The sequence below is a fragment of the Struthio camelus genome, chromosome 9, assembly GCF_040807025.1.
Source record: "Struthio camelus isolate bStrCam1 chromosome 9, bStrCam1.hap1, whole genome shotgun sequence".
Classification (NCBI taxonomy): Eukaryota; Metazoa; Chordata; class Aves; order Struthioniformes; family Struthionidae; genus Struthio; species Struthio camelus.
In genome coordinates this window covers 20,799,907-20,824,312 of record NC_090950.1, presented here as the reverse complement: position 1 = coordinate 20,824,312, position 24,406 = coordinate 20,799,907, and the positions used below count along the sequence as shown (strand labels likewise).

At 46.6% G+C, this 24,406-nt stretch overlaps 1 protein-coding gene across 13 annotated transcripts in view; it reads left to right on the top strand.

The window, feature by feature from the left end:
* The first annotated feature begins 8,249 nt into the window (after nucleotides 1-8,249).
* The window catches only part of LPP (LIM domain containing preferred translocation partner in lipoma), a 356,455-nt gene continuing 340,298 nt past the window's right edge, over nucleotides 8,250-24,406 (top strand). For 4 of the 13 annotated variants that reach the window (XM_068953865.1, XM_068953870.1, XM_068953854.1 and 1 more), the window contains exon 1: nucleotides 8,250-8,484. The gene's annotated coding sequence lies outside the window, so the exon portion shown is untranslated. Of the gene's footprint in view, nucleotides 8,485-8,921; nucleotides 9,036-9,399; nucleotides 9,591-24,406 lie in introns of those variants that run through there. The other 9 variants (XM_068953873.1, XM_068953869.1, XM_068953858.1 and 6 more) reach the window with 8 other exon arrangements.

Here is a 24,406-nt window from a genome sequence, read left to right as displayed (position 1 = left end):
GCTCTCTATCTAGGAAAATATTTACCCATTATAATGATCTAATCACAGGAAGGGGCCAGGGCCCCATTTCTCTTGTTTGCCTGTCTCATCGTGGGGTGAGGCTTGACGCAGGGTGTGTACCAATCCGCGCAGAGCTTGGGTTGGCATTGAATACCAGCAATGGCAACGGATGCAATGCTCTGGGTGGCTGTGACAACGGCCCGGTGCTTTTTAGTGCTTCTGCTTGTGACATTCGGCTTATCCCTAGGCACCGTGGTACCTCATCTCGGCATCTCTGGAGCAGAGCCGACTTGCCTAAAACAAGACCAAGTAGCTTGTTATTCGTACCTGGAGGGAAAGGATGGGTGAAGAGCATGAGAAGCTTTAACTGGAAAGCGCTGGAACCAGTCTAAGCAGGCTAAAGGGAGAGCAGAAAGGGGCCAGATGAAGTCTTGTACACTGAAAATGTTGAGCTGTCTGGCTCTGCTGTATTCCACAAGTGAAGATGCAAGCGGATCTCTCTGATTGTAATAAGATAGGGTGGGAATGGTTGTATTCTGAGATTGCTTGTTGCTTTAAACCCTCCTTCTCTGTAATGCTAAATACAAATACTTCAAGGATATAGGTCATTATCCCTGGTCAGCTGCCCAAAGGGAGGGAACAGAGAATGGTAAACAGCTGACACATGGGTGTAGCCAGGTTTTGATTTAATAGTGGAGAAAAGTGACATTTTTTCAGTCTACGCTGGGTAAGAGCACGATGTTGAACATGTTGAGATGGGTGTCCAGAACGGCCAGAAGTTCTGCACACTTGAACTGCGCGAACTGTGCGGCTGAAATGTAGGCAGGATTAATGGGAGTACCAATTGAAAACTTTGTTTTGGGGTTTTTTTTTTGTTTGTTTTTTTTCCTGTAGAAGGTGTGGGCCTGAAAAATACAGGTGATGTCAGACTGTTATCTTTCCTGAATTTTTGGGGCCTTTCTACAAGTTCTGTGTAGAACAGAAATTTGTAAGCGTATTGTTTCATATTTGCAAGGTCGGTCTGGAGTGCCAGCCCATGTCTGGTCCATTACTGAGCTTCTGGTGGCTGTGGTGCAAATATATATCTACAGTATCAAATGGGTAACTGAAGCGGACACATCCTATATGAGAGGGGAAATCATACATGTAGGAGGGTCTGAAATTTTACGTGCTTACCAAGGCACCAGCAAGATCCTAAGGCTTCCCCAGTGCTACCATCTCAGTAATACCTGTGCGTGTTCCTGTGCTTCCTAACAAGTTAGTTATACCGAAGGGGAGGAAAAAAAATGGTGCTACCAGTGCACTTTGACTCTCATATTGTCCGCTAGATTAGAGATGAGCAGTTTGAAAGAGATCTATTAACAATCTGGTTTAGCTCTTTGCAGACGTTGCTCTCCAGCTGCAAGCAGCTCATGAGCAGTTCAAGTGCAGCTCCAGTGCCAGGGATCTGTCACCTCACTGGCAGCAATACTGGCTCCTCGGCTGTCCAAATTCCCGATTGTGTGAGGAAATGAAGAAGCAGGGAGTGCTGAGCCCAAGGCTGCTGGCGTGCGCTGGGTCTCTGCAGCGTCCCATGGAGGAATGCTGCAGCTTGTGAGCAGAGATGCTGTCACCAGCCCCCATGGACCGTTCCCAGACCTCTCCTGGCTCTCCTCTCTGAGATATGACGTAGGTCCCTTGTGGCAGCCAGCCAGGTAAAGATTTTGGTATGTAGGTAGTCTGGTCAAGAAGGTTAACCACCTGGGTTGTATCATGCCTATAAAAATTCTTTATTCAGTCTATATTTAAGTGTTACTGGGTACATGGAGCTCTTACAGTAGGTGATGTAGGTAGTGAGTTCATCACTTTATTATCCAAGTGTATTCTCTCAGAGACTAGAAAGCGCTATGGTCTCTTTTTATAGATGGTGCACTGAGGCAGAGTTCCTGAGCCGCTGGGGGAGGAACATTTTGGATAAATGTTTCTCATTAGAAAATGTTTATTTTTCAGAAATGATCCTTTCATGTTGTGTGTGTGGGAATGCATCCATTTCAACAAGACACTCTAGGAAACATTTTCTTGGAATCAGCATGGAATTTCTGGCCAAAATGATCTTCCGTGACACGGTCATTACTGGGGTGGCTGGGAGACAGGTCAGTTCCTGCAGCTGAATCTGGCAGGATGGGGAATGAAAGAAAGCAGAACTGTGCCCTGATCCATGGTTGATTCCGGCACTGTGATTTGTTTTTTGTTGTGGGCTTTTTTCCTCTATTACAAGGGGAAAAAGCCCTCCAAAACCATTGAGAACTCCTGTTTTGGTCACACTAGAAAATAGAAAGGTTTCTGAACTCTTGAAGATATTGGCAAATGGGGGAAACTGTTTCCAGCTCAGCTCAATCAGCAACTTTCCCAAGGCTGCACATCCACTCTGTTGCAGAGTAGCAGACTTAACCCTAGCTCCCTACAAAAGAAATGATAGTGCATGTGCTGCCTGCTCATGCAGTTAAGCATGGGCAAAGCTGAGAGCCAAGAACCAGAGACTCGGCAGGAATGTCCTTTCTCTTTGGCTGTCCATCTGTGTTGTCCTCTGTTTACATGCTGGTCTGTCACATTGGTCTCTCTCCTCAACTTTAACCCCTTATACCACGCTAAACCCTTTCCTTCCTTGAAACTTTAAGCTGGTTAGGACCTTTGTAGGACATGGCTAAGGATTTCAAAGCATTCCATGGAAGAAGCCTCCTGAGCCAGCAAATCCAAATATTTGCTATTTCACAGGGCAATGTTTGATAATGTGGGACTTCAGCCTTCCTACTCTTCCTGAAATGTCCACTTCGAGTTTTTCTTCTTTGGTGCTTGGCCAAATTGCACAGCTTTTGATTTCTTAAACTCTTCCCATCAATCCTTTATTACTCCCTCAAGTCTGCCCACAGCTTGTGGAAAAGGAACTGTCCAGAGGTCAAGCAGAGAATTCCAGTTTTGTTCCCGTGAAAGCTATCAAGAGGAAGACTGCAACACCTCTGAGCATGTAGGCCATAAGGTCAGTGGCTTATGTTCCAGTCTTATCAAACACCTCCTGTCTGATCTGTTGCTTACCATAGATAGCTCTTTTTTTTTCCTAACTAGATTTGTCCTTCCTATTTTAATTTTGGTTTCAACTTTTCCCTTTTTTGTGAATTATTTCTCTTTTTTCTTTTTCCACCAAGAGGAATCTAAGTTTCTGTTCTCCTCCCTTCCTAATATTTCTGATCCTTTAGATGTCTCTGTACTACACCCATCTCCCTTGGTTGCAGGAGGTAATATGTCAAATTCAGAGTTGGCGTCTCTATGATACAGAGACTATATTTACATGGCTGTACACATTTTTCTGTCCTGTAAATTTATTTACTTCAGAAGAAGAGCCCACAAGACTGAGTGAGGCAACATATTTAAGATATACATCATGTAAATGTGTTAATGAATATATGGGCTATAGGTCCCTGTGGAAATAAGAAGAGGCATTCTTTTAATAAACAATGGAGTGCATCCAGTTTTTCTTCCTACTTAAGTTATTTCCAGCACATTCACTAAAACGCTACCAGATTCAATAATATTTGTCTGTTTCTTGGCTTCTTACATACATAGCTTTCTTCCTTAACAACAAGTCCAAGATTTTTTGGAGCCGAAGTAGGAATGATGATGTGTTTTTGTTGTTGTTGTTCCTCTAACCAGCTGTCTCTGCTCATCTTGCTGTCACTAGGAGAAGACATCTGCTTCGTGCATTCAATATTTTTCCTTTGATTCTCAACAGGGAGGTCAGAGCCTATATAAAAATGTCCCACTACAAATGTTTCTTTTAAGAGTCGGGCACTTCTTTGTATATTCAGTGTGAATTCCTTAATGAGTTTGATCAATTCCCTTTTTATAAAAAAAAGCCCTTGTGATTTCTCTGCTAAAATCTGGACGTATGAGGCATTCATCATCAGCAAGATACCCTGTAAGATACCAGAAGGTGTAAAATACAAAGCCTAGTGACTTCTGCTTTAATTATACCACATTACCCTGGTGAGATACTATAAACCTGCCTCTTTTTCCAGTAAATTGAAGCCCAGAGAGTAATGGAGGAGTCTTAATGAAATTATCAACTTCTTTGCTAATTCTATTTGCTAATTTCATCAAATTTGATTAGAAAAATGGCCAAGCAGTGGGGACTAGCTCTAGTTTTAGCTTGCCTGAGGTCATGGAGTGCCAGGCACTTCTTTCTTCTAGGCACTTGCAACACTCCTTCCTCATTAATCAAAGATCCAATCTAGCAAAATACTTCAATCCTTAAATCCACCCCTGTTCAACAGAACACTTAATCCTAAGCTAAAATCTCACCAGACTCAAATCGAATTTAATTATATCCTTACAATTAGGTATGCTATACTGCCACGTTGCTCAACTGCACTTTTCAGCATTGGGGTGTAACAGTTTTTCCAAAGCTTTACTATTCTTTCAAAGTACAGAACAAGTGTAACTAAAACAAACAAATCCGGTGAAGCATGTGCAACTCAAAGATGTGTACAGAGATGCCGAGTGGTTTGGTGGCACTTTCTCTGATATGCTCAAGGAAAGTTATGGGGGGTGGTGTTGGAAATTGTATTTCTAATCAGTGAGGATACCCTCAGGGTCTGGCCCAGACTCGATCACTGTGAGCGATCTAAAATTTACTAACGCCTGCCAAGTACATGCCTCGCATTCCTGTCTGAATGCAGGCGTACCTGCAAAATGGAGAATGACAACGCTTGGCCCGCTGCTATTCCTAGATTCCTTCTGCCAGTCAGCAAGTACATGTGTATCTCTAAATCAGGAATACATATCCTGTTCTGAAATGAATTAAGATTTGCAGGTTGAGTCTTTTCTTTCCTGTCTGCCCAGGATCCATCCTGGTGTTTCCTCATTTCTTCCCCTGTGCCGCAGGAATGCTGTCGCTGAGGACTTGGGTTTTGTATAAGTTTCCAAGAATATCCTTTAAAGACCGAAGGGTCAAACATGCTGCTGCAGTGTGTGTCTTGATAGGAAGAAAGGCACGGCATCCTCATGGCAAGGTGGGTGAAAAGTTCTGCGGTTTGGGATAGAGGAGCTTTCAGTTGATCTAATGCTAATTGGATCTGATCCTTGTCTGGAAATTAGGTGGCAATTCTCCCAAGAACACGTGCTTTGTGTGTTTTCCAGCCTTTCTGGCTTTTACTCATGGAAGGATTAGTTCACCAGGTGGGCGACTTTCCTGTTGTTCTGGAATTATTGCTAATGAGGGAATACGTCAGATCCCCCCAACTTCATCTGATTACGAGTTGAATTGCAACAAAAATGATTTAGGTTAGAGATAAGGAAAGCTTTTCTAACCGTGAAGCACTCGAATGGATCACCTAGATATCCTTAAGAGCAGGGTAGGCAAACCTCAGATATGGTTCAGGCAAAGCTCATCCTGCTGTAGGGCCAGAGGGATGAACAAAGACGGCTTCCCAAAGGCTCTCCGAATCCTGTTTTCTGTGATTTTCCATCTGAAACCTCACCAAAAACGACAGGCCAAAACTCTGAAAAGCAAAGTTTCACCTGCTGCATTCTGGAAACATTGCATGGAATCTCTTTGCCTGCAGCTTGATCTGCGGTTTCTCTTCAGGCTGGTCGTGGTATCATTTCTTGCAGAGGATAACACCCTGGAGCAAAGAATGCATGCACGCTTCAGATTTATAAGGGCTCCTCGAGACTGAGGGGTAATTTCCTTGAATTAATATTGGCCCAAGCTGACTTTCGTATTACTGCCTCCTGAGCGGCCTATGCAATGGAAGGCATTTGCAGCCTTTTGCTGTTTAATTCATTTTACTGCTATGGTGCAGGGTGCAGTAGATATTACTGAAAGAATGATTGCACATTGCCAGTATTTTCTCCACACCTTAAATTTCCTACTTCGTTTCCAGATGTATGATTTTGGTCATGATAGGAAGCTGATGAAAATAGAAAATTCATACTGTACTTAACAAGAAAGTGATAGCATGTTACAAAGGTACGGGACTGGGAATCAAGCGTCTGTTGCTATATAGCGGAAGTTTAGTCACAATTTATCTACTTGCAGAATGGAGGTAGTAGTTGTTATTATCCCACACTCTGGAGCCCCAAGGCTTAAAACTTTTGCAATCATTTGAGGGAGGCAGCTATGGATGTGCAAAGTATTCTCTCTTCTGTTAACAGGACTGGAAAATTGCATGAGCTTGATGGATAAAGAAGCAATAATTGTTGGATATGGGACAAGGGAAATATTTGACCACTGGTTTTGTCTCAAACGCTAAATGGAGAACACTTGTCTCTAATCTTAGGTCAAACAGTCGCAGTTTTCAGACGCTTCCCCTAGATACCCACTGATATCACGCAAGCACCGTTGCAGATTTGAATAAAAGGTCAAACAGAGAACAAAACAGGCATCAATTCCTTCATAAATCTACTTTGCTGAAGCACTACAAAATACAACTCTAATAAGAGCCACGTCACTGAGGTTGACAGACGCTATTGCCAGAAGGTGCCTTGTGCAGGCCATCGGACCTTTGCTACAGGAAATGCCATCATGAGTTTCCTTCAGAGTCCAGTCAAGAAGGCGCCTGACCCTGTGGCCTAGTGGTTAAAGCACTCAGCTGGAAGGAGAGACACTTGGATTCGAGCTCAGGATGCTATCTGGTGTTTTGTTTTGTTGCAGCAGGAGCGATAGATATGAGGGGGGTCCCAACCTGCAGGTGAGAGTGTCGCCTGGGCCAGGGTGGGAGATTGAACCCAGGTCTGCAAGGCCTTGGGCAAACGCTTTGGCAGCTCGACTAGCGGTAGTCCTACCTGGTTGATAGTGCTGCCATCTTCCCCGCTGGCACTTTAAAAAGCAGCCATGCCTGTCCTTTACAATAGCCCAACATTGCAGAGTATTACCGGCACTCTAGGTACACCTACGGGATGGGTCCCTGTGTGACTCATGCACTATTCTGCTTTGGTTTTGGATCTCACCGGAGTTTAAATACAGAGTAGGCAGCAAGGATTAGGCTAGGGTATTTCTAGTCATAGTTATAATACTTAGAAAACTTGTGTGGCTGTGACTGACAGGCTGATACAGATTTAGCTGCAGTACTTCTAAGATATTATCTGGCCTCAGCACTCCTCTCTGTCCCTCTGTAGGAATTTAGCACCCCTGTTAAAGGGGGAAGCAGAACAAACCCACTGCAGAAAACTGAATAAACCAGAGGGACGGAGGATTTGCACCTAGAACTGAATTTGGGATGTACTTTGCTTCCTCTGCTGCAGGGCTGGCAGAGGAAGTGGTGCCCATGGGGATGTGGCGGTATCTTTTGTGGCCTCCACTCATCCCTCGGGTCAATCCGGGCAAGCGCTTGCTCATTTTAGATGCTTCAGCAGCCAGGGGAAGGAGGAGTCAGCGCTGGATCACATCTCTCTACTTCAGCTCCTAAAGTCTCCTAAAGGCACTTAATGTCCTTTTTTGGGTCCTTATGGGCAAACGTTCCCTCCTGGGGCTGTCAAACGCTGACTGTGGACGTTAAAGCTGGTAATGGGTAAGACTGTAAACATTATCTGAAAGTTCACAGCAAACTCCTGTATTGTTAAAATGAAATACATTTAAAGTGCTTAAAACCTCATCCCGAAATCTCTTTCCAAGTGAGTAAGGCTTGGCATGTCTCCCCTCCACAGCCTGAATGAATGCAAGGTAACCCTTCTGTCTTTGCTGTCTCTTCAGTGCAAACGCAGTCGCCTGATACAAAACTGCAAATTTCTAACGTAGCTATTTAAAGGGTAACATTCCATTATAAAAATAATCACACTCAAATCCAAATTATTTTAATTGCAGTCGTTATAAATATCCACAAAACAATCAAATTGAAAGAGATTAGAAAATACAGTTTCCCTTCCCCCTCTCCTTAGTATGCATGACAGGTTTTGTTTTGACTCTTTGAACAGGCAGCTCCTTAAGCATCGTTTATCCCCCCCCTCCCCCCCAATCTTTTTACGTGTCCCAGCCGAGGAAGAAGAGAGGAAACTTTGATTGGAAAGTCAGCAAGGAGCAAATCAGCAGGGAGCCCCGGGCAAACTTAGGCCCTTTAACCATCTTTGAGTAATCATCCTTTACAGTTCTCCGAGAAGGCTGAATATCCCAAACTGCGGCCCCCCCCCCCCCGGGGGGGCGGGGTGCGGCGGGGCCCCCAGCGCGGTGCGGGGTACGGCCGGGGCTGAGCCGGCGAGGCAGGGCCGGGAGATGCCCCGGGGAGGGCCGCGCCGGGCAGCAGCCCCGCGGGGCCGGCCCGCTCCCCGGCCCCGGCCCTTACATGGACAAATCTGCCTGCAGGGAAAGGCAGGAATTTGGGGCCTTGACGTCAGTCCCGGGCAGAGCGCAGGAGCCCGGCGGGGCGGGAGGCAGCGGCCGTCGCTTTCGCTTTTTGTTTCGGGGGAGTCCGTCGGAGCGGGGGGCTCCCGGCCCACCCCCTCGGCCGGCGGGAGGTAAGGGCGGGAGGAAGCAAAGGGGCGAGCGCGGAAACGGCCGGAGAGAGGGATGCAAAGGGGCAGAGCGCGGAAGGGGCTGCGGGAGGAATGCAAAGGGGGCAGAGTGCGGAAGGGGCTGGAGAAGGGATGTAGAGGGAAGAGTGCGGAAAGGGCTGGAGGGAGGGATGCAAAGGGGCGGAGTGCGGAAGGGGCTGGAGGAGGGACGAAAAGGGGCAGAGCGCGGAAGGGGCTGGAGGAGGGATGAAAAGGGAAGAGTGCGGAAGGGGCTGGAGGAGGGATGCAGAGGGGGCAGAGCGCGGAAGGGGCTGGAGAAGGGATGTAGAGGGAAGAGTGCGGAAGGGGCTGGAGGAGGGATGCAGCGGGGGCAGAGCGCGGAAGGGGCTGGCGGCGGCGCTGGCGGGAGGAGGCGGGGGCGGAGCGGGGCGGAGCGGGGCGGGCCCGGACCCGCTGCGGGCGCGGCACCGCCCCCGGCCCCTCCTCCCGCCGCCGCCTCCTCCCGCCGCCGCCGCCGCCGCCGCGCTCGCCGCCGCCGCCTCCTCCCCCCCGAGGTATTGTTGCAAATAATAACTTGCCCCCTTCCCCTTCCCCCCGCCCGCCGAGGCAGCTGTACAGCAGCTGGAGCCCCCGGCCGGGGCGGGGAGTGCCGCCGGCCGCCCCGGGGGGGGCCGCGGCTGGCTCCTCCTCTCCTCCCGGGGCGCCGCGGCCGGCGGGGGGCGGCGCGGCCCGGCCGCGGGGCGGGGGCAGCGTGGGGGTCCCCGCGGCGGGGGGGTGGGGGCCTTCCCAGCCCTTCGGGAACCCCAGTTCCGCTTCCTCCTCTCCGCCCCGCAGCCCCGGTGGGGTGTCCCATCCCACCCCCCCCTCCCCCCCGGGCTCGGGGCGGCCCGGCCCGGCCCCACGCGGGCTCCCGGCCGCAGGTGCAGCTGGGGCCGCCGCCGCCGCCGGGCGGAGCGGAGCGCGGTGCCCCCGCGCTGGGGCCCGCGTGGCACCTTGCGCGGCGGGACCCCTCGGCCGCATAACAATAGCGTGTGCGAATAACAATAGCAAGTTGAGTAAAGCCCTGGCACCCTTTTATATACCAGGGGAGGCCCACCCTTCCCAGGCAGGTAAGTATGTAGAAATTTCCCACACTCTGACGTCACGCAAGGCTTTTCTTCTTCTTCTTTTTTTTTTTTTTTTTTTTCCCCTTTTGCCCTTTCAAACAGGAGGCAAATCTCACTCCTGCTGTTGTTGGGGAGCAATCTCCGTGCCCTGGGGCTGTGCTAGGGAGCAAGCAGGGCTTGCAGTAAGAGGTGTTGATGGGGAAAAGTCACGCATAGTTGTGCTGGCTATGCCGTACCTCGAAGTGCAGTTGGCCCCACTGATGAAATGAATGTTAGAGTCTTCTACTTTGTTGTATTTTGAGTTTTTGTTTTGTTTTGTTTCCATGCCTGTAAAAGCTGGCTTTTGGGCCCAGTTCTTTAGTTTTTGGGTTGGGTTCCTGTCTGGTATCTGTCTCCCTTATTAGGTGATTTCATTTGATTACACAAAAATTCAGGAGTTTGAGGGAACCATTAAACTTGCTGGGTCAAGTTCCCTATGCATCCGCGAGACTTTGGCCCCTATGTGGAAGTGCTTCTGACCAATGTGGAATGTGGGGTCTCACCTGGAAGTCTTCAGTGCTGGGAGCTGCTCTAGATTAGAGAATTTCTCTGCTTTGTGGACCCGCTTTTCTGTGGAGTTTGTGCTCGCATCTTCCAGGAATGATTTCTGGAGCAAAATCTGAAAGAGAGCGGGGAGTCACTGAAAGACTGGGAACTGGGTGATGTAACATGTGGTGGCTGAGGCTGATCAAGTATTTGCAGACATCTGGGTTTCAGGAGGGCAGGGCTTCCTTGGAAGCTGAGAATGGGACACATATCATTTCATTTGTAAATGACACAACTTAATTTGTACTGCAAAATGTTGGGTGCTGTCCTCTGTGAAGTGCATCTCTTGGCCCAACCTGCTCTGTTGCGGAAATACAGCAGTGCAGTTTAGGGATGCAAGGGACTTGTTGATTTTTCTACTCCACGCCCTTACTGTAGCAGGACTGGTCCAGACAAGGCTAAATAATACTCTAGAATTTGGGATTTCCCTTGGAAAATACATCTGTGCAAGGATAAAGTATTACTGTTGAAATTTTTTCTTGGACTATCATTCCTAATTTTATTAGCTCTGTTGTTTCTCTTTTTCAGTTGCTTATCCTTTATTAGCTGTTTTTTCCCTGGTGGGACCAGCTGTCCACAAGGGTGGCTGGTGGCCCTAGGGCACCTGAGGAATCAAGATGTGATCCTGCGTGTCTAACCCTGCCTGGAGCTCAGTGTCAAAATGCTGGTGCCGCTAGTGGGCCTTCAGGCTTACTGCGTGCAGTCTAAGCTGTCCTCTAATTGTTGAGTATTTCAAATGAAGTTTTCCTTTAATTGTTTTCTTTAGGAATTTTCTTTTGCAGCTTCCTCTGAGTCAGCTTATGTTGGCTCCTTTTTGGGAAAAGCTACCAGATGAGGTAGGCACCTGGTCCAGGATGGCAGCAGCACTAAATCCACATTGGTAAAAGCTCTGGAAACTCTCCCTGCCTCCTGATGCCCTGCTGCTCCTCGTTGACTCTCCTCCCGTCCCGGCTGCTTGAGCTGTCTGTCTGTCCACGTTAGGCTCCTGGGGAATCTGTCCTGCTGTCTCTATAGCTCGCAGTGTTTCACTTTGTGGTGCTCCTGACACCTTGGTGACACAACTGAGCATAGTTTTCCAGGCCCGTTGGAGCGCACAGGTGCTGAGGGTCACTGTAGGCCTGTCTGGAACCTCTTGGCTAGAGAGAGATGCCTGGTGGCAGGTAGCAGGTGTGTGGCGAGTCTGTTGGACCTATCCCAAACAGAAATACCTGGCCCTTACGTTCTGCCTGGATAAACTCCTCGGTGGAAAAGGAGGCCGTATCCAGGGAGATGAGACATACAGCAGCCAAAATAGTATCTCATTGATGATTTTGTAGGTGCAGCCCTGATCTACACTGGATCGCTATTGTTATAAACTACCATGTGCCTTGCAGTCTAGGTCTGTCAGGGCCAGGGCTGCTCTCCAGATTTCTTCCCCCGCCATTGAACAGATGCATCTTCAGCGTGCAAGTCTCAGTTGCCAGTTACGATTGGTACTGGCTGCCACCCTCGTAAGCTGTCTTGGCAGAAAAGCTAGTAGCAAACTATGATCGAAACTTCGGCTCTCGTCTCGCTGAGGAGAGGTTTTTCCCTTCGGTGTCAGGGCAGGGATGCTGTGGAGCATGCCCAGCTCTTCTGGCTCTGTATGTCCTGGCCCCTTTAGTTAGCCACTGCTTGGACTAACAGCCTTCCAGTGTTCAGGGATGAGAGCGTCAAGTGGTGTTGTTTGGGACGCGGTCTTGTGACGCTAGGGCTGTTGTGTGGACGCCTGCCTCTAGACTGGTGGGCCAGCAGTGATTTTCAGATCCAATATCTCAACAATCACAGATAGGTATAAGAAATCTGGCTTCCCATGCAATTTAGTTGCCTCATGTCATGAAGACTTGCAGAGCACATCAGATCTCAGGGTTGAATTTCTGTGACTATCAGCTTTGGCTGTGCTGTGTTTATGAGAGGTGCTGGGCTGCTGTCTTACCAGAATCAGGAGCTGGTGTGGTGTAGTTAAAATTTTCAAATAATTTCAGTGCAGATTCAGTCCTGCATCCCTTGCCAAAACTTTTGTTCCCCTAGGTTATATAGGGGCTTAAGTTCAGAGCTGAAATACAGTGCTGTGTAATGGCTCAGAGCTTTAGCCTTGAGTTTTGCAAGGCACAAAATAGTGTTGGCCACAGTTTCAGTGGAGTTGAATTGCTTTTAAATATAGTATGGTCATCAGTATATATTTTTAATTACAATTTATAGTGCGAATAAGAGTATGGAGGGCCATGGTCAGAACTGAGACACCTGTTATTTGATTTCAAGCCTGACTGTTGCCTTGTTGGTTGAAATTACTATTTGTGTTAACATGTGTAATGTCTAACTGTAAAACTTAAATGACTCCCTTCTGCTTTGTGAAGTTCACTGTTTTGAAGAAGGACAGTAAAAATGGCAGGGAGCCTGAGGCATTTTGATCAGTAGGTTGCAATTGCTCCTATATAAAGGACACGCACATTAGAAAAGGTGTCACAGGAGTCATGAATACTGTCAAAGGAGACTCTATTCCTTTGTACTAATGCCTGTGAGATGCAGGAGCCACCATGAAAGTGACTGATTTAAAATGAACAAAAGTAAATGCTTTTCCATGCAACGTGATTAAATGGTGGAATTTCTCATGCACAATGTTGCCGAGGACAAGAATTTAGCCAAGTTTGGAAAGAAGATGGGACAATTGCATGAATATCAGGTACGTTCAAAATTATACCGGCTAATAGTAGTGCTTCTTACAAATTTCATAAACATCTCATTGGAAAGAGGAGAATGTTTCATGCGGGTTTCTCTGAAGTATCTCTTGCTGACTGTAGTTGGAGAAAGGCAGTAGCTTGGGTGGATGACAAGTTGTTTGCAATAAGACAGTTTCCGTGTGTCTGTGGAAACACATACCCTGAGGGTGACCACAGTAGTTTCTCTATTCGTTTGCCCATCATGGTTATGTGAACAATGCATACTCAGTGGTGTTTTGTTCCTAATCAAGCATCTGAAAGCCTGACCCACACAGCTTTACATTTCTCCTAATGAGCTCTCCCTGCCCCGGCGTGGTGCTGCAGTGCCTTGGTTTGGCTGGCCTGCCATAGGGCCACGCGGGGCTGTGAGCTGGCTGGACTTTGCCTTCGGGTTGCCAACTGGTCATCTCCGCTCTTGAATGTGCGGTTTGTGGCTGCCTGAAGTCTCATGTGACTGCAGCAGCCTTGTTAAACCCTTCAGGTGAGGGTGAGGCCAAATACTCATCCCTGTGGATGCATTAAGAGGTTTTAAAGGAGGTGACACGATGATGACAAAGAGGTGTTCATATCCTTTAGGTACATCTGTGCCTTTAAGGTACATTACTTTCTTGACATAGAGAAAACTTCAAGAAAGCAATATGAGTACAAATTCTTGCGTATGTGATCTGCCAGAAGCCTGAGATTCAGCACCTGTGCTTGTTCTATGCATCTGTGAGCAAGATGGTGAGAATATTACCTATTTTTGGTCCTTCCTAGCCTGCTTTCTTACCCCACTAACTTCATTATCTCCCTTTGTTCTCGCTCTCATAGCAGGGTAATTCTGCTAAAAGCTAGAGAGCTTACTGGAACTGTAGCCACATTCGAAAAGCAGGCAGGAGTGGGGGAGACGGAAACCATAGCTTATCTAAGGATGTGGGTTATCTGAGGGACGGATTTGCAAGGAACAATACCTTTAAAGAGTGTGGGTTACATGTATGAAAACACAAGACTTTAAATAACTTTATGAACAATGGTTCCAGAGGAGGGATTGGAAGGAAAATGTTGCAATCAACTTTCACATGTAAATTGGGTCTCTGTAAAGGATAGCAGTCATACGAAAAGTATGAAAGTATGAAGAGCTCTGTGTTTTCCTTTTCTTTTTTTCTTTTTTTAGTTGGGAGCTTTTTGTTTTGTAAAATAGAAACAAACAGAGAAAAGAAAACAACAAATCAAACCGAAAACCACAGACCAAAAAAACCCCACAAAGTTTTAAAGCTTTTGACGGCTTATGCCTGCCCAAAAAATGGGGGTTAGCTGGGTGCAAGGCTCAGCTCTTTCTGTTCCTCCTACTTCTGGGCACAGCAAGGCAGGTAGGGTTGGTATTATTTCTAAACCAAATATGAAAAAGTCACTACCCACACCTAATTGTTATGATTAAGGTTACTGGTAAAGACACTTCGATAGAGATTCCGCTTTAATCTGAAAGAGAGTTAGTTTCGATCACGTTCTGAGCAAGCGCAAGAACTGGCATGAAAATGATCATTTTAAGTAGCTGTCAGCAACTATATGTCATTTTAGATTGTCAGTATCTGTTGTTGGGATCTGTGGGTGACAGTGACACACATGTGAGTCACTCATAAGTACTCCCAAACTATCGCAATATGCTCAGGAAAGGAAAACAAACATCGGTGGAGTTGTGAGCTGCTGATAACCTTTTCTTAGAAAAAGATGCAAGCTTTTGAGCGTTATAGGTTCCTAATGAGGGCATTTTCTGTAGCCCTTTATGCCGTAAGGGAACTGCATAATACAATGTTTTCTCAGTAGCCGCATGTTTGGGACCAGGTGGCCCTAGCTAAGGATGGTGTCCAAGGGAGGGGTGGAGTGTCCTTGGACATGCTGGCCCTCTCCTTTAGCCTGTACTATCAGAAAGCTGTGGAGATGAGGAGAGGAGTGGGCAGGCGGCTTGAGAAGAAAGGGCGAGGGGAAGGAGGATTAGAGAGGCCCGTCTCTGCATCTTTGGGTTGTGTTTGCATTTGGCCTGCAGGACACTTCTGTAGGGCTCAGGCCTGGTCTGGTGTGGTGGGCGTTTGCCTGGGACGTGTGTTCAGTCCTGGATTAGCTCCAGCCCTCCCTGCAGGAACCCCCGTAAATCACTGCGTCCTCTCTAGTGTCCTCGTTTATGGAGCAGCAGTCCTTATGTTATCCCAGAGGCATTCGGATGGTACGGGCTGTTCATGCTGGAGCGCAGATGAGAGCTTAAGGTCCCGCAGGGGCAGGGAAGTGTTTATGGAGAGGGCTGTTGGTTGCTCCACTAACCCCCCTTGTCAGTATGACGCATGCCCGCACTCAGATAGCTTCATGTGCCCTGGGAGAATGTGGGAGGTGGGATGCTTCATGGTCTCTGTAGCATTATGCCGACTTTGATTCTGTGTGAGAGCTCCTCCTAAAAGCCCTCTTCGGAGTTGTGAAGGCTGGCTAGGTAGAAGGGATCCTGCTTTGTGCATAAAAGTGGGTTTGCGACTTGATCATCCTCTAAGTAGGAGGAGGCTACCTTCAACACTCGACTGCCTTCCTCCCCCTACTATTGCGGCCCAGTGATGCTTCAAGGCAGGCAAACTGCTACCAAGTCTTGGATGATTGTGCCGCCAGTAGAATAGTTGGTTGAGATTTAGTATGGCCATTATCTCTAGGTAATAAAAAATCAACTAACTTGCCATAACTATCTTGTTTAATGTCTATTAAAAGCCCTGCATACTTCATTCGCTGGGTGAAATTTAATAGAAGTTCAGCTAAGCATTTATTGCTTATTTAATTTAAAAATAAGTTGATCACCACAGTTGGTATCAGGCACTGAGGATTTAATTAACATTCAGTAAACTACCTTGTTAGCTCTGAATTACAGAGTCAGGTCTTATTTATGCATCAATTTGTAACTCCCCCTCCCATTTTTAAGCCAGTGGATGGCACTGTCAGCTGTTTGCTCCTCTCCCTCCATTTGCACTCCTGATATCTGTTCCAGCTGAAGAGCATCTGCCAGGGCTCTACAGCTGAGGATTGTAATGCTGCTGAGTAACCAGGGTCTTGCTCCTCTTGGTGGCTTCCCTGGTGGCCTGACCAGTTCGAGGAAGGCAGGAAGAATGGAGGAGGCTGATAGATCATGCCAGAGAGCTTTATGGGGAGCTGTGGCACCTGACTACATGGATGTGGATGCGTTGCACGATGAGGTAGAAACAGTCCAATTTGAAGCCTTAGTTATGTATAGCAGAGAGAACTTAAAATACCTCCTCCTGGGCTCTCTCAGCAAGGTAACTGGCAGCATGAAACTCAGGTCTGTTTTGAAGAGAAACCTGGGGTGTTTCACAGGTGACTTGCAACCACTCCTGCTGCGGTTCCTGTGTTAATGGTACCCCCACTGCTGTGGTTTACATCTCAGTAATGTGCATGTGCATCTTTGATGTGCCGCATGCACTTACCCTGAGGAACTCTCTCTGTTTCAGCAGTTTATTACCTCACCTTAACAGACTTGAATTACTCCACTTAATGAAGCAAGCTTGAATGAAATTGAGGATTCTCCCAGACAGTGCGCTGTGCACGGTTGCTGGGTTGGGAAAATGACTGGATTAGCAGCTGATAAGTGGTTGTAACTCCAGCTGCCGCATCTTCCCTGCCTAACTAGCTCCAGCATCAGCAGCTTTCGTGTTTCGCGCAACCCCAAGATCAGCTGGCTTGAATTTAGCACACCTTATCACTTGAGGATAGCGATTTGATTTGCTTTTTGTGGGTTTGGGCAAATCTTGGGACATACTTCAAACTACTACTGTGTCCAAGACAAGCCTTTAAGCTGGATTTCCCGAGAGAAACAGATAGTGATTGCAGCAGCCATGTGGCAGTTCTGTAGTTAATTATGAGCAACTTGGTTAAAAGAATGTTATTAAAATTGCAAAGTCCAAGTGCTCCAAAGTTACGAAATGCTAGAACGAAGGCTGTCAATGAAACCTTAATTTGGCCCCCCTGCAAGTGAGTATTGCGTTATAGCCGCTTAATTGCTAGAGCACCTATTCTTTGTGCACAAAATGGAAGGTGATACTTAATGAGCAGCTATTCAGTTTCTTTTCTTTTTGTGCAGTGTGTGGCCCCAAGCCTTATTTACTACATACTATTCAAACTCAAGACTGAATACAGAATTATTAATTTCCTGTTGTGTGTTTCTGGAGTGCTCTTTCCTCTATCACTGGAGCACTTTGCAAGTCAGGATCACTGTATTGTGCAGTGCCCTCTTGAAATGAAGTGAAATTATTATTCCCACTTTACTGATGGGACCCTGAGGCTTGGACAGAAGTGAAATTGGGAGTCTCACATCATCGCTGACACTGAAGTCCGGGGGAAAAAAGCCAGTTAGACCAGGTGTGCTCTCTTTGGCTTGCAGTCATAACTCATAATCAAATAGAGAAAAATGGTTGAAAAGAATTGTTTGCAGTTACAGGCAGAGTTTAGCATCCTTTCCACTCAGCTCGGGAGGTTTCTCTGAACTGCTTATTGCAGTTATGCCTATCTTTACAGTCCATCTCCCCATCTTTTCCTCCTTTACCTGCCTTCTATGCATTATCATCATCATTCTTGACTGTGGGACAAGGAGTGTATTTATCTTGCTAGGGTGTTGAAGTGCCTAGCTGAGTAGGCAGGTCGGTCTTTGCCTATGGCATTTAGAAATCAGGGCAGTTCAACGCTGTTGAATTTGAAATGTGATAGTAGGGAGGTCCAGAAATGAACCACCAAAGATGGTTAAGGTCCAGATGGTATTTAAATATAATAACATATTTCAAAGAAGAGAGTAAGGATAGTAGAGACCTCATATCATCAGCTGTATACTTCCTCCTGTTCAGTGGCTTGTTTTCCTGTGTACAGTAAGACTGCCATTTTTAGTGTAGTTTGAGCTTCTTTTAGAGTCATGGTGGTCCTCCATCCTTTTTGATCCTACAGACTGTTTGTAAAAGAGAGGGCAGCCTGTTTTTACAGTGTCTCGTTTTGCCTTCCTCAGCACAGTTCCATTTTGATTCTATTTCAGAAGGTCCATTTCATACTCAGCACAGAACAGAGCTTGGGAAATACGGCATTACATCTTTTCCATTTAAGGAGGGCTCAGTGAGCCCTCAGCATAGTAAGTCTGAAATTCAAGTGTATGAGTAATCCGGTGGAACTTAATGCAGCTACTCATGTGCAAGTGTTAAAGTACTTTCTTGAACCAGAGTTGTAACTTGCTTCAAATGCAGACAGATGGGGAGGAAACCATGGGCAAAAGGGTTAACTTATCTAGGTGGGGAAGTCCAGTTTCTTTTCTCTTGCTATGGTGATGTAGCATGCAGACGACAGTAGTCTCATTGCAATAAATATACATCGTCATACAGGGCGAAAGATTGCGTTATTCATGAAGCAGACAAGTTGCCAATCTCCAGAAGTGGTATTAAGTGATGACCTGTGGGGCAGAAGTGTATTTCAGAAGTTAAGAATAATGTCTTGCACCTCTGTGCTACTGAAGAGATGAGTGCAGTGTTCTTGGCATGTAAGGCCTCTTCCAATATCTTCCTCAGCATAAGAGAATTGGGAACGAAGCCAGAGCAGCAGGTGAACTTAAAACAATATAAATCAGCATGTCGTTCCAAAGCACTCCGCCCACCCAGGTATTCGAAGTGTCTAGATGAAAAGATGGCAGCTTATGAAGCGCTGTGTTCCTCATTTCATTGCTTGGCACAGCGTGTTTTACTCTGTTGTGTGGGAGAGTTGTGAACTCAGGGTGTGTGTGTGAGTGCTGCTGGAAGTCAATGGAGAAGTTTTTAAGGACTGAGTTGTAGAGCTTGAGTAAAAGGAGCTAGGAGAACTGAGCTCATTTCCTTACTACACATGAGGACCCCTATAGGGTGTATTGGCTTGTAAGTTAATCTGTGCCTAAAGTAAGCTCCCATCCCCTCATTGTACATACAATGTACGCATGCTGTTTTATGATCGCTTTCTGGTACGTGCGGGTATTAGATCTCTCTGAGGATGCAAAGCAGGTGGGTTGGCATCATCTCTCCTTTGCGTTGCCTGATGTGCACTGCGGTGAAAAAGAGAAGACTCAGACTCCAGTGTGTTGCAGTGTTCATCTGTTCTGGTAGTGCACCACCTTGTCTGGGGTCAGGCCACCCACAGGAGTGTTGTACCAACATCAGTAGTACTTGATTCTCTGCCCTTTGAAGTTCCCTGCATTTACTACCCCAGCATCTGCCACCTCTACACATCCATTTGCGTGCCTCGTGGTGTTTTAGCTCTTGGATCGCGTTGCCACGTGCAGCAGGTTCTAGCAAAAATGATGTGATGGCTCCAGCTCTGCTGAGTTCTGGGCTGATGTTTGCCTGTGTCAGCTGTTCCCTGTCCCTTGAAGGTAAATTGCAGTGAGGCGAGAGCAACTGTATGGGTTTTTTTCAACAGCTCTTGATAAATTTCTCGTGTCTCAGATGATTTGATGCATACCTGATTAAGGGTGTGCCCTATTTCATGGGTGTACAAAGGATGTACAAATCCCATTTATTACTGTGTATTACCAGAAAGTCCCGCATTGGATCATCTGCTTTAGTTCCAGCTGTCTTGGCGGATGTACCTTTTAGGATGGAAATACTTCCTGCGTGTTTTGGCTGTGCACGTTCTACCTGACATGTAATGGGAATGTTTCCAGATGCTTTTGATGTCCAGAGCAAGACAAGGCCTATCCATCTAATGGATAACATGAGTAATTCTGGATATGGTATTGGTATGATCCTGGGCTCCTGTTTATTCTCCTTTTCTTTTTTTGCTTCCATGTTCCAGAGACAACACTTCCATGTTTTGTCTGTGTCTGTATTTGTGAACTGCAGCATATTGGGCTGAGCATGTCCTTTATTATGGTACCCAAAGGAGAGTAGTGAGTCTAGCAGAGGGTGCTGGAAGCACTGTGAAAGCAACCAAAGAGCGCAGGCTGCACTGGTAGAGCAATGTGTGGGTCTGAGGAGCTCCAGCCCTGAGATGAACATAAGCTGGAGAATGCTGAGAGAAGAACAGAGTGATTGACTTGGGGACTTAAAGACTCTGATTATGGGGGAAGATGAAAAGGATGTAAAAGTGTGTGTTAGCAGAAAGTAACGAAGATGGAGACCTGATAAGTATTGAAGTGTATCTGCAGAGGGAAAGGAGAGCAGTAGCTTCTGCCAGAACAAAGCTCTGTGTCTAGGACTACAACTTTGATGCAAAGCAATTCTGAGTCATGTGAATGTAGGGCTCCTGTGGCACTGCAATCACAAGCAATTACAGCATATAATCCTTTTAATAAACTTACTGAGTTCCATCGGAAACCTAGTTTGGCTCTTTTGCATGCTTCCTGGGGAGCTAGTTTCTCTCATGACTGTTTACTGCCGTGGTTTCTGAGCTGTATGCTCTCCTCCATCTTGTTCCACAACACTTAGTCACTGGAGGTCTGTGTGGGAGGGAGGGACACCCAAGAGAAATATGTAACTTGATGCAAAGTCCCCTGGCCACCCAAATTCCTCATGGCAATTTGCTATAGCTTGCCACCTTTGACCCTACTGGAGAGCTGCAGGATGAGTCCATGTGACTCCGGTAGGGCTCCATGGCAGAGGGAGCGGAGAGCTGGGGAAAGGTGAGCTTCTCCTGCCAAGGTCACCTTGTGTGCTGTGGCTAGAGAGCAGCAGGTTCTGTGGCGTTTGGGGGCTGCTTGTTGAGCCACGTTAGCCCAGCTTGCTTACAAAATTCAGTCGTGTAAACAGATGGGGTAAAGTGGAGGAGGGGGATCTGTATGGCTGACTTGATAGTAACTGTAGCCAAAACTAGGCTGCCTGTAGTTTAAAACAGAAGTACCTAATGCCTACATCCTAGCTTAAGACAGTAAAATCTAGCAGAGGAGATGCGGCCATATGTGCAAATACAGTATGGAGTTTGGGTCCCAGTCCAGCATTCACGTCCATAAATAGGTCAGTCCCTTCCTTATGATAACATTTGTGTGCACTTTACAGGCATGAACTAACTAATCCTAACAGATGTTTGACAGCATTGCGAGCCCACGAGGAAGTTAAATATCATCACACTTTGCTAGAGAGATGCCCGGGATTCACATAACACCTCCTAGAAGAGCACAACTAAGCTGGGGTGTGTTCACATGGCTGTGTGGGTTACACTTTGCATAGTGCCTGCCTCCGTTACATTGGACTGGTCTGACCACCTTGGCTTGAGTTGCTTTCAGCTATGTAAGAGATGAACTGTGGTCCCATTCAAAACAAAGATGCAGCTTCCTTTAGCTTTCAAGGGGGAATGGGATTTAGCTCAGTGTTTGTGCACACACTCCTTATTAGAATCCAATTAAAAGGAGGTAGCTGTGGATTTTGCTTGCTTCTTGCCTTTTTCTGTGTGCTAACCTGCCCACCTTTTTGCTAGCGGTTGGTGAAGGCATGGTGTTTGTGGCCGGTCTGAGCCCACTGCTTTGCCTCCGTCTCTGTCCCAAAATGTGAAAATGGAGTTGCAAGACTAATGATGCCTGAGATCAAGCGAGTTACCTAGGCGCGCGTTGCTGAAGAAGCAGGTTGTCGTGGAATCTCCAGGCTCTGCAGTTTGAGTTGCATTTCCCGATTGTTCCATCCTCTCCCCCATGATAAAGTGCAGCCTCAGCCAGCTGCCAGAGATAATGTGTGAAGCACCTGAGGAACTCCACAACAATAACTGCCTATACAGAGTTTTTTGAGGTCTCAGATGATGAATATAATGCAGCATTTTTTATCAGAACTTTACTCAGTACTGCATGAGCCAAAAGCTGCCTGACACTTTGTTTTCTGCGGTATAGGGCAGAGGACTGTAAAGGGAGATGGCTTTTTTGCACTGACTCCAGGGCAGTTACTGTTTATATTCTGGGGTTAAGTGGGACCAGAGCCTGATCTACAGTCTAAGAGGAAATGTAGAGGATGAAAAAAAATGAAAAATGCTTTTTTTTTTAAAGAAGATCTTACTAATTTAGTTTGACGTTCTAAAATAAAGGGATTTTGGCTAACTATTTTCAAAGAGGAAGTGGAACTTGTACCATGTCATAAAAGAATGAAGAGTAAGGAAGGCAGCCTGTATGTGCTACTGTAGCTGCTGAGATCCATATTCATCCTCTTACTAAAATACAGCTACACAAGGGAAGAAAAAGGAATTGATCCACTTCATATGGATCATTAGTGTCCCAACAGCCAGTCTGTGAAAAGCAACTGTGAAGAAAAACAAGCACCTGCCACATCTGAATTTTTTTCCTGAGTGCTTTGAAAGATGATCAGGATGCTTTAGATATTCAGCTTTCTCACCCAAAAAGGGCCAAGGGTTGTACTCATTTCTGCTGGCCTCTATTTGGTGCTCTAGCTTGATTGCTGTCCTGATTTTTCAGGGAGAGTTATAATTATAAGGCTGCTGGGTAGAGGGGGAGGAAGCAGTAGGATAGTTCTGGATTAAGAATAGATCATTGACTTAGGTATTTCCTCACTCAGGTGTGTATCAATCTCCATATGAATCATGCTAAAAAAAATCAACATGTGCTTCTATCTTCTCAGTTAAAGCTTCTTGAAGTCTTGGGGCAGAGACCGTACTCTCTCCTGTTCAGCTCCTGCAACACCTGTCTGTGGCAGGGCTGCTGCTGCCCGTCCATTATAGGCAGGTGAGCGCTGGATGGTGAAGTTGGTGACTGGCTTGATGGCATGTTGCATGTGGTGGCTGCAGCGCTGGAAGGGTACCTGGAGCCCTCCAGGAGCGAGTCGGTGGTGTTATCCCACTCTAGAGGTGTTTTTCCTTGGTGAGACTTTGTCCTTGCTTTTCAGGGGGGAGTAAGGTCCATCTGTTTTATAACACAGCCCTGTTGTTGTCTTGTCCAGACACCTCAGTCTCCAGCATGTTTAACTCTCCTAGGCTGTAAGCATGATTTTGAGGCACAAAGCTATTAAATGATTTGTCCAGGGCCATGGTAGCCTACGGTAGGCTCGGATCTGGAGCCAGGCCTCCCATGTCTTCTGCTAACACTGAAACTGTGGACTCCCTCTCCCTCATCACTGTTAACCTGCTGTGAGATTGCTCCATGTATGCCAAGTACATGCGTCTTATTCACCCTGAGCTTTCTGCTGCTGCCTGCTGCTGCTGCCTTGCTTTTTTGTCTGCATTAGTTTAATTGACTGAGGAGCTTGCATTAGGAGCTATTCATTCCCCTGGTAACTGTGCTTGACAATCAGAAGTTATTCTTGGGGTGAAGGACTGGTACAGATTTGTTTTCCTTGGCTGCAAAACCGTATCCCCTAATAGTTTCTCACTAATATGAAACGAGATTGACTTGGTTTACCACTAATTAAAAGCCAAAGGATATGCAGTCCTATCCAAAATAATTACCATCTTCAGTGAATGGAAGAAAACTCTACTTGCTTCCTATTTGTTGCCAAATGCCTCCATTTTGCTGAGTTACTCCTTCACTGGCTGCTGTGTGAGAGGGCACTGGAAGCGCTGGGACTTCTGCTTCTGCAGGAGAGCTGGTCCTGTTGGAAAGGGCGAGCTCCTAGCTTGCTAGTGGAGCCATTGCAAGCTTATTGTTAGGTCCTTTCTCAGCAGAAAGTTGCTCTTGGACAAAAAGGTTGATATGGCAAAAGTGTGAAGTTGTTGAAAACCTTATCAAAACCTAATACAACCTTTTGGAGGGTTATATTTTTCTCAGTGGGAAGCCACTAAAAGTGTCACAGGCATGTGTCAGCACTCCACATGCAGGGGGCATGTTTTGGCTTTACTTTTTACTAGTTAGAAAACAAAACAAAAAATATTTTGACTGCATCTGTGTGCTCATTACCAGGAACTCTGAATGCAGCTGCTGGAGTTGCTAGATAATTTAGTTTCCATTAGTAATTGGTTTGAGATGTGCATTAACTCTGATTCACGTGTTGTACAGGCCTGGTGATGTAATGAAAGGTGTCCTCTCTCCTCCCTCTGTTTGCTTGACTTCTGCACTTGTCATATATCTGTCATCATAGGAGCTGGGGTCTGCGTGCGATTTGCAGTATTGCCACACGATTGCTTACAAAATGGCAGGAGGAGTGCAAGGAGTTACCTCCCTTCAGCGGGTCATAAGTGCCCCCTCTGCTGATATGTAGTAAGGATCCACCTAAGTGTTCTTACTCCATTTCAGTGCAAATGAGAGGGGCTCTCTGAAATCACTGCTGGTTGAAGGGTTGGGAATGGCCTAGTCCAAAGTGGTCAAGCTCCTGGGCAGTGAGGGCCAGAGCCCAGTGGATGTAGCGTGCCTTGGCTCTGGGGCCTGTAAGGCATAACAGAGGAGCTGTATTTTCTTAAACTGCCTGTTTTGCAAGGCAGTATCTGACTACTACTTGGTAACTGTCTTTTTTTTTTTTTTTTAAATGCAGATTGAGTCTCTTGTTTTAATTGACTAAGAAAAAAGAACTTGGAGAGGGTTTGAACCCATGACCTTGAGATAAATAG